Here is a 10,177-nt window from a genome sequence, read left to right on the forward strand (position 1 = left end):
GGGCCTGTGCTGATTTCTGTTACAAACAATGGCAGCATATTTACTGTAAAACAAGCAGATATGCCAGTAAATCATTGTTACAAGAGATGGACAGTTGAACCATCAGACTCAGCGTCAGTGCAGAATCATTTTCACGCCAGAATTCATACAAAATACCTCGAATGAGGAGGCTGGCATGGTGACTGCTCAGCTCAGTCCACAAACCAAGTCAAGCCAGTCATTTGCAGTTATTTATGTGTCTCTGCATGAATGATGGCAGGCAAATGTGAGTGTGTGTTGCATTTCAACAACCAGCACAATGCATATTTAAGTTGAACACAACAGTTAAATGTCTTATACACACATTTCCCCTTCGGTGCATCTACTGTATTCATATAGAGTGAATTAAAAAAAAACCAAACAAAACAATCCTCTTGCCTGTCTGACATGTAGGGTGACTCGGTGAGTCCCTGATCTCTGACATCCTGTTCGCGCAAAAGCTTCTGAACAAGTGAGGCAGAGCTGTGACATGGTGTTCGGGATGAAGAGGCAAACCGTCACCTCACGGGATGAAACTTATTCTCTTCAATTTACAGTCAGTAGCTCTGGAGCGTCTTCATAGCAGCTGCAACTGCATTTGTCAAAACTCCAACATAATCATGGAGAGAAATCTGTTTAATTCAGCTCTGAGTTTGTGCCATGTTTAATTTGTTCTTATATCCCACTCAGGGGAAAGTCGTGCTTGTCAGTATGTTTGCTGTTGACCAACAAGTGAACATGAGCAGTTGTCCTGTTACATTTGGCTCTCCTGCTATTGCAGCGTTCTCAGGCTTTCACTGTGTGCTTATTTATTATTACAAGTTTATGCCCTTGCTTTTTTCACAGCTGGGGCACCGTGGAGCTCTGCAATGTCGCACAGAGGCCGCGTTGCGTAACCACTTTTCATTCTCAACCTCAGAGACAACCTTTGTCTTGATGCAGCAAAACTGGTGTTTTTCTCACAGATATTGTTGCGTCTTTACATTTCCACAAGACAAAGGAGTCGCTTTCACATTGCTTCATGGTCTGCTTTTGAATCGGACTTCTTCTTTAACACGTTTTGTCCTGCTTATAATCATCTAATCGCATGTGAAGCGCTGGAGAGTGATGGTCAGACAGTGATGGTTGAAAATGTGTGGGAGGAGATGACTGCTGTTACTGTTTACCATCGTATTTCCAGATGCAGCTGAGGTCCGCAATAATCTGACATCTGAAATACATACGCAGACTGGATGAAAAAGAGGAGTGTGAAAAGACAGATGATAGTGGGGGGCACCAAAGGAGAACTTTAGTTTCATTATTATGTACTTGATTCAAATTAATTCCATCCAGGGACCATCCATGAATCTGTTAGCTCATGAAAAATATAACTCTCATGAATCAATTGATCGGAGGTCACGTGGAGACAAATGAGATAGACGCTTATTTAGGGAGCACATAATGCTTTTTTTAGCTTAAGTTTGTGGATGCAGAGTGTGTGATGACCCTCAGAGCTCTAAGGACAATGTCATGTCAGATAAACACTCTATTTCTAACCCCAACAACCCTCTATCATCTCCACACAGTGGGGTATTGATTGGTGAAGAAAGTACATTTAATTTCTCTCTCAGCAGGTTGGCTGTGCCCAGCTGTCCTTCAGACCCCCTTTTCTCGGCTAAATGGAATATTCCAGAGAGAGAGAGAGAGAGAGAGAGAGAGAGAGAGAGAGAGAGAGAGAAGCACATACAGAAATGGAAATAGTGACTAGATTTGTGCCTTCAACACCTACACTCCATAGGGAATGCTGATGCTTGATGAGTTCCTGTCATGAAAATCGCATGACAGTAATGCACTTGGGGTATTTTTCACAGCTTATTCACTCCGTCATTTTAATATGATTAATCTCCCGTGTAGGATGGTGCTTAGAGCAGATCATCTGTATTTCTGCATGTTACAAGCAGTGTTTTCTACCTTGCACAATGGGAATTATTTCAAATGCTCGACAAGACATTGCAATAAAGATGAATACGTACAAAAAATAGTGACATTCCTCTCCACAATACGTAATAGCATCCCTTCTTTCCTTGACAAAAGCATTTCTTTGAAATTTCAAGGTGTTTTCCATCCAGAGGGAGTAAAATTAAATTCAGATTTTGCCCATGAAATCAGACATCTGGTGTTTACAGAAGTGTGTATATAGTAAATCAGTGTTGTGCTGCATCACTTACTGATTGAGAATACCAGAATAGACATCTATTAGTATCTATACATATATTTACACACGGGCGACAAATTAAATGAAAAACCTGAATAAATTAGTGGAGAAATATGCAAATGCACAGTGGGTCAGTCAGTGGTTTGATGAATATTAACATTATGTGAATCATATGCTGTGGCCTTCATATTCCAGAAGTTAAACACCTGTGCAAGAGTTTTGACCACCTTGTCAGACAGGGCATTTTGAGGCCTGAACACAGTTTTTTCAATGAAATCAGGTGAGAGTTTTAGAGCTGAAATCACTCACTGCCAAAAACTCATTGTGTCAAGGGGCCCCAACAAACCACCTTCATGATGACCCAACACTTGATGCTTGATGCCATCTGTATCTTTTTATCTACTGCATATGAACGGGCCTGAAAAGGCTACGTTGAAGGTAAAGTGCGCCAATATTTCGCACCATGAAACCCATTCCAGGAGCCAACTCTTCTGCTAAAGTGTAGAATTTGTCTAGTTTGCAACAAATGTCTTCCAAGTAGTGCATTACAAGGACTTATGGGCTTGTTTTTGTTTTTGCTCCGGAAGCAAGGGGCATTAATTTCCCATAATGTAACTAGTGTTATATGAGGCAAGAGAAACCATTCACTGTTGAACAAAAAGTGCCATTCGTCTTTGTACTTTCATTCCTTCAGTTTTCAGTTTTACATTTTCCGAGCTGTTAGCAGTTGTCACTTAGTGCCTTTGGGAGTGTTTGTGAATTTCAAAGTACAACCATATGTCTCCTAAAGGGACGGTATCCCCATGTGTCCGTTATTTTTTTCCTGGCGTCCCCTGGGACTTTTACAACTACATCCAACCTCATTATAAGTGACGATGAGATCATGTGCAGTGCTTCCCCTCTCCCTGAAGGCCCAGAGTGGAAAAGTGTTGCTAAGATCACTGAGAAACACAGGAGAGTTGGCCCTATAGGCCAACCTATACACATCTGTTTTATGAAGGTTAAAGCTGGCAAGTTGAACTGTCATATCAGCAAATAAATTCAAAAATTTAAGGAAAACCACGGGTGCTAAGTATGTCATCAATCAAAAGTATTGTTTTTTTTAGTTTAGTTTTATTATCATATATCGTCAATAGGAAATATGGCTGAAAATGTCTGTGCTGTTTTTGAGTTGGATTGCACAAAATACTTCCACAGATGCTGCATGATTCAATAAAACAGCAAGATTAACACTGATTGAAGTTACCAGGAATCCTGCTGAGTTCTTGGCAGCCAGGAAGAAAATGTTTGCCGAGTCGATGTGACTTTTAACCAGAATGCCCCCTTGGGTTCAGGGCTGGGATTGGAGTGAAAGGTTGTCTATAAAATATGCATGTCACACCGGGGGCCAGTGGTGGAGTAAGTGCGAGTGTGTGTTTTTCCTGTTTGTGTCTGCGTGATGGGTGGGATGCTAATGGTTACTTGAGAGCTGTGGAGGTGTGGTTTAAAATGCAGTCACAGTCTGTGAGCAAATTTATGCTGTGGCTGTATGGAATAATGATACGGCCATAATTCAAATGTAGATTCACACTAACATTTTTGTGCACAACAAGAAAACAAACAAACATGAAAAACAAATGTAAAAGCCCTCTTTGCGTTTCATGTTCAAACGCACATTGTCTGTTAACATTAAGAGAAATGTAAAAATCAATTTCACATCTTAAGACTCCCTCCAAGAAAAATCAAGTTTCTAACCTTGTCAACATGATATTTCTTTTATATGCATGTATGTATAAACATATCATGATGCTGAGCATTTCCACCTTGGAGCTGTAGTGGACCAATGGCAGCCTGTAATGTTTTTCACGCAGGGGAAAGTGGACTCAAATGCTGAACAGTGTAAGAAAAGTCAATGGTTTAATGAATAGTTCAAGAAACGTGCAACAGACTCGTCTAGGAGATCCACACACAAAGGCTGATGAGACGGCTGAGAGTGAAGAGGCAAATCCAGACGACTCAAGATACACAGACTGACAAGGCGTGGAATCAGTCTCAGTCATTAACACATGAGTGAACGGACGATTCGATGAATCGGGCGGGTGAAAAGCTGGTTCTTAAGTACTGTGGCACCAGGTGAGTCTTGATTGTGTGATTAGGAGCGGGTGTGCTCAGGAGAGGAAGAGGAGGAGGCCAGACCGAGCCTGGCAGCCATGCCCTGCAGTGAAACATACAGTCTCAACAGACAGAGGAGAGACAGACAAGAGACAGAGGGAAAGGGAAACACAAAGACACAACAGGAAAAGGAGGTGAAACTGCAGATCCCAACAGAGCCACGCTTCCATAAGTCATACACCTCAACTTGCGGGGTGGGGCTACGATGAAACAGGGGAACCTTCGTGTATGACCAAAGGATCTTAAAATCTGAGAGCCTTTTCCCAGAGCACTGTTTTGCCAAAAAACAATGCTGTTTCATGCCTTAATCCTGGGGGATCAGCGAGTATGAGCAAACGTGTTGTCTGTTCTTGTGCTTTATCCGTCGACTGTGTCCAAACAAATCTGCAGTGTGCTGGATAATGTTAGCTATGTTAGCGTGCCAAGTTACACGATGATTCATGTCAGATGCTGATAGGACATTTCATAAGGTGTTGACGAAGAAAGTTACGGCAAACGTTGCTCAAAACAGTTTGTCGGAGAGCTGCGGCTGATGAGGTTTGTGTGAGTCGAAGCTGCAGGCGAGCGGCGGACAGGTGGGTGGAGATGGAGGTGGGGGCAGCTCAGATCCACATAGGCAACATGAAGGCAAAGGTGTAGAGTTCCATCTAAGCCAATGTGAGGCATGATGGGATTTTGTTAAACTTCTAAATGTACAATTTTGATGAACAGTTGAGTTTTTAGGGGTTTGATCAATGCCTGGCGTGGAACTTTAACATTCTTATCCTCAATCACACACCTCTGCCATAATTCATAAAGAAGACAAGGACAGTCCAAACAGGACTGCTAAATCTATTTGCTTTCTCCCTTTCTGCACACACACACACACACACACACACACACACACACACACACAGAAGTGATGGAGTCCCCCTTTAATAACGTATAGCTCGTAAGGTTTATATAATACATGTTGCGAATGCCGCTTCGTGACTGTTGAACCCATCATTTCAGTGTTTGTAGTTCAGTACCAATAGAGCAAATCCACAGCAGCTTTTTGTTTTGCACTGTTAAGAATGCCTTCCTCGTTCTACCCCTCTGTTTGACTTTCAAATAATATGACGTTTCCCAAAAATGCTCTTGAATTATGACTATGAATTTATATTCAAAGCAAGATTAACATATTTTTTGGCTACATGGAGGCAGCGGAACAAGCTGTAAACACAACACTGACATTAAATAACCTCATGAAATCATTTTCCTCTTAATTGTTTGGACAGCTGTCCTTTCATTCACTCACACATCCAGCAGACACACTGTGTTTCTGGAGACCTGATGAATGGAAGTCCAATATTCAGCCTCTTTTAGGTCTGTTTTGATCTCCACCACCTCAGGAGGGAAATATGTGGCTCTTTAGCTGCTAAGTGCTCCACTATGGTCACCAGCTAGCTGCTAACTTTGTGTGTCTGTCGTTAGTGAGCAGGCAGCGTACACTGGCTTCATCAGAGCATTGATCCGTTCAGCTTTAATATCAAATGGACTTTGCTATGTTGCCATGAGCCATGTTATCAAGGGCAACAGCCCCCTCAAGGTGAACTGGTCCAAGGTGAAGAGCCCCTTCCCCCATATGAATCTGCCTCTGCAGCCTGTATTTGTGGGGCTCAGCCCATTGAAACAACATAGAGCTACTTCCACATGGCCTACAAGAAGGAGTTCAGTACACTAGATGACAGGAGAAGATGGGGGCTTTGGCGGATTGAGCCCTGGATTAAAACTGACTGATGGGACAAAGAATATCCTCTTGGAACTACTGCAGGATGCTGAGTGACACATATTTGGAACCAAACTCTCAGACAAGGCTGGACTGGATGAGAGGCACCTGGTGGGCGCAGTGATCGTCAGAAGCCCCCGGCTGAGCTATCCTGCCCTTCACTGTTTCCACATTTATCCTACTGCATAACAGCATCAAGCCAACTCAGACCCTTGCACAAGGCAAAACAGAAGGGCATCGCTAGACTGAACTTGCCAGTACACTGAAAATATGAAATCTCCACTGAGAAGTTTCCCTGTAGTTCTGCAGAAACACAGCTGGCATGAAATATAAATTCAGCTGCTGGTGCAGGTAAAAATATTTGTTCTGGAGAGCTTGAACCTGCTGCAATGTCAGGACATGCATATTTCTGGTGTGGCTCCAGGGTTAAAGCTTCCAGGAACATATCTATTTTTGTGCATTCTAGATATTCAAGGAGAAATTACATCCATACTTCAAAGTTATTTTCAGAGGACAGCAGCTTGTCACACATCCTCCTGACTACCAGGAAAAAATTTATTGTCCAATCACAATTTTTTTTTAATTCCCCAATCTTTCTAAGGTAAATAATTCAATTATATAAAATTATATAAAATAATAAAAATTTGCTCAATAAAAAGTATTATGCGCTTACTTTTCCTCTTCCCACAAAATGCGCTCGTACTGATGGACGCCATTTCCCTTAATGAGAAAGAGAAAGGTACCAAAGTCCCACCCCTTCACATTTGGTATCATTGAAAAGGCCTAAATGTCCTCTGTAGATAGCAAGAGGTGTTAATTCAGTAGTATGCAGTGGGTGGGGAGATATTCAGGTATACAGATGTCCTCCACAGAGGACAATTTTGAACTACTGGCAGTCAGGATATGCCCGGTTTGGTTCAGATGAAGCATTTAATCTAGTTATTTATCAACTTAAAAAAAAAAAAAAATTAACAGTTGAGAAGCCCCACAGCAGCTTGGTAAGATGCTCCATTATTGACCTGTTTTTCTTTTTTTTACCTGTTGTAGAACCATTCCTGCAGCAGTCACACCAATCTAACTGAAAACAGAAAAAAAACCTGCTCCCCTGCGACCTTCAGTCACATATTCCTTTTCGTGAAACATGGCCGCGCCAGTGCTGCACTGTACAGATGGGATCACTGGATGATGGTTTGGGATAATGTCACCTCTCGCTGCACTGCCAACCCTTTTTGTTGGTTGCTAGGAGACAACACTGTAGTGCCTAAAGGTTTTCAGACACAGTGTGATGTTCCAGAGATCTACTTTTTCAGCCAAAGTGTGAGAAACATGTTTAAAGATGGAGGAATTTTTGGATGTATCCGTCAAATGGAGCGTGCCGACATGACAACGTTAACTGCAGGTTGAGTCTACTGAAGCATGTGGAAAAAAAAAATATTGTTTTACTAAAGGAGGGATGAGATGCCGGACTGTAAACAGCAACTTTCTGAGATATGGCAGTGCTATAGATTATTAATCCAGAGAACATAATGATTACACAAACTGCATGATCAGATCCAGGAATGTAAAAAGTTGAGCTTTCTGATTGTCAGTGCTTGATTGTAAATAACTTGTATGTCTCCACCAGTGGGGGGCAGTAGAGGTCTTTTCAGCTTGACACTCATTCATTGGCAACTTCATTGTTCTTTTTCCTGGTGTCTTTGCTTCTCATTATGTTTCAATTTTCTGTCTATCCACTCAAACTGCACCCACAACAGGAGTGTGGAAACCCACCAGGCAGTCCACCGGAGAAGAGACACCAGTTTGGATGGAAGGGGAATTTCCCGGGAGGCTTTTTTGTGTTCATGAAATCTTGACACCCCCCCCCCCCCCCCCCCCCCCCCACCAAGTCCTAACCAGCCCCAAAAATGTGTAAAATATACTGTTGATTCAAGCAACTCTGGACACATTAATACTGTTTATGTACCAGGAAAGTTCAGTTCAGGCTACTTTTTCCCGACTTTCAAAGGAAATAAAACACTAATCAGCGATCGAGCATTTAAAGCTTAATTTTGGCTTTAGAGCACAGACGTTAACGCCAGCACTTCTCCAAACATCCCTCCAGTGGCACAACAAGCAAAGGATTAACAAGAGTTTAAATTACAGATGGTCGGGTAAAAGTTTATTGCACCAGAGAAGCTGGACAGCACCATCTCTTTATATGACCATGGTTGGTCACGATCTCTTGCAAAATGAGGCACAGAAGTGTGAAATGCATTCGATTATGATGTAATGGACAGATAAAGTTCTTGGTCTGATCCGCTGAGCTTGATCCATCTCACTTTAAAGCCTGCTAAACATTATCCAAAATGCATTTTTGAACTCATAATTTTTTCATGTGGAGTGAAACTGAAATGATTTGCAAGCTGCATTAAAATTATTCAAGCAACGCTCAAGAAACACTTAAAAGTGCAGGTTATAAAGAAATCCTAATGTGTTTCACTATGTTGCGATCTCTGTCAAACGCTAAGCTACTGCTATGGAACGCTTCAGACTAGCTACAGCCAGCAATCGTGCAGGACACAACATTCTTTAAATGCACCTTTCTGGCCACGACACACAAGCCGCAGGCGTTGCGTGCTGTTCTTACTCACAGAATCCTCTTTCCAGTGGTTACACAGCCTCAGACGATGCCTGGAACAAAATGCACTGCGAGCCATCAGAAGGACAATTTAATATCATCTCTGTATCCTGACAAACTTGCCTGGAAGGAGAACACACAGAGTGGACCAGTATTGTTAGCAGTGTGGTCTCATATCAGCTTCTGAGATTAATAAACTGGGCGTACAATCACAGTGTCGGGTTAGAAGGACCAATTATCCTGGTGCTTGGTATATTCACATAGTAAATGTAGGAAGTTCGATTGCCAAGTTACATCTTGAGTCCTTTGGCCTGCTAAAAAAATACTAGTAAGAGTTGTCTGAATAGCGTTTGGCCCAAACCACGCACATCCATCATCTCAGAACCTCAACACCCCTCACTGATCTCTTGTGCTTGTACCTATCACATGTGATATTTCCAGGAGTCATTCTTCCTAAGTGGACACATTGGTTTAATTTATCCTGGTTGGTTAGATGTTTCCAGCTTCACTTGTGGTAAAAAATGGTGTCAAGAAAAGAAAAGAAAAGAGTCAAGCTGCCATTCATCTCTAAAACTGTTGCGAAAACCCACCACATTTGGAATCAGTTCTTTTCTGGGCTGCCGGCTGTCATTTGGCTTGAAGAATAACTCTTCTCCTCTATCTCCTCTATCTTTCTCATCTATCTCAGTTGAACAGAAGAAAGGGACATGCCTGCAGCTACAATGAATGAGAAGACTGAGTCTGGTTGATTTTACTGAGACAAGCGCACATTTATAACTAATATGCGTCTTTTATAAGTCTTAAGGCCCAGTTCTAAGTGATCCTGTGCAAATGGGAATGAAGTATGCAGCCATGCTAGCTGCTCTGCGAGGCTGTACCTGCCTAAGCACTGCTTTGAGTTAAAATGCTAAAACCAGCATGATGACTTGCTCACATTGGCAATGCTGAAATGCTGATGTTTAGCAGGTATAATGCTGTCCACCAACTAGGTTTAGCATGACAGCATGCTAACATTTACTAATTAGCCCCAAACACAAAGTGCAGCTGTGGCTCATGGGAACATCGTTGGTTTTGCAGGTATTTGGTCAAAAATCAAAGCACTGAGCGACCTGAAGATTAGACCTGAAGGGATCACCATTGTGCGACAGTTCATCCTGATAGCGGCACAAAAATCAAACTCAACATCTGGAAACCCTGAATACTTGCAATTTGGTGCAAAAATTGACCAGCTGTTGGCGCTAGAGGGAAATTCAGAGAATTGTCAAACTCAGCAGACTCCATCCTTGAGTGAGCGTGAACGTACAAGCTTCATGGCAATCTCTCTGATTCTTGTTCAAATATTTCAGTGTGGACGAACAGACCAACCAACACTGCCATCCCAGGCACCATACTGTTAATGTGATGCACCATGCAGCGCTACATTCAAATACAGTACACTTAAATATTT

This window comes from Chaetodon auriga, chromosome 19, assembly GCF_051107435.1.
Source record: "Chaetodon auriga isolate fChaAug3 chromosome 19, fChaAug3.hap1, whole genome shotgun sequence".
Taxonomy (NCBI): Eukaryota; Metazoa; Chordata; class Actinopteri; order Chaetodontiformes; family Chaetodontidae; genus Chaetodon; species Chaetodon auriga.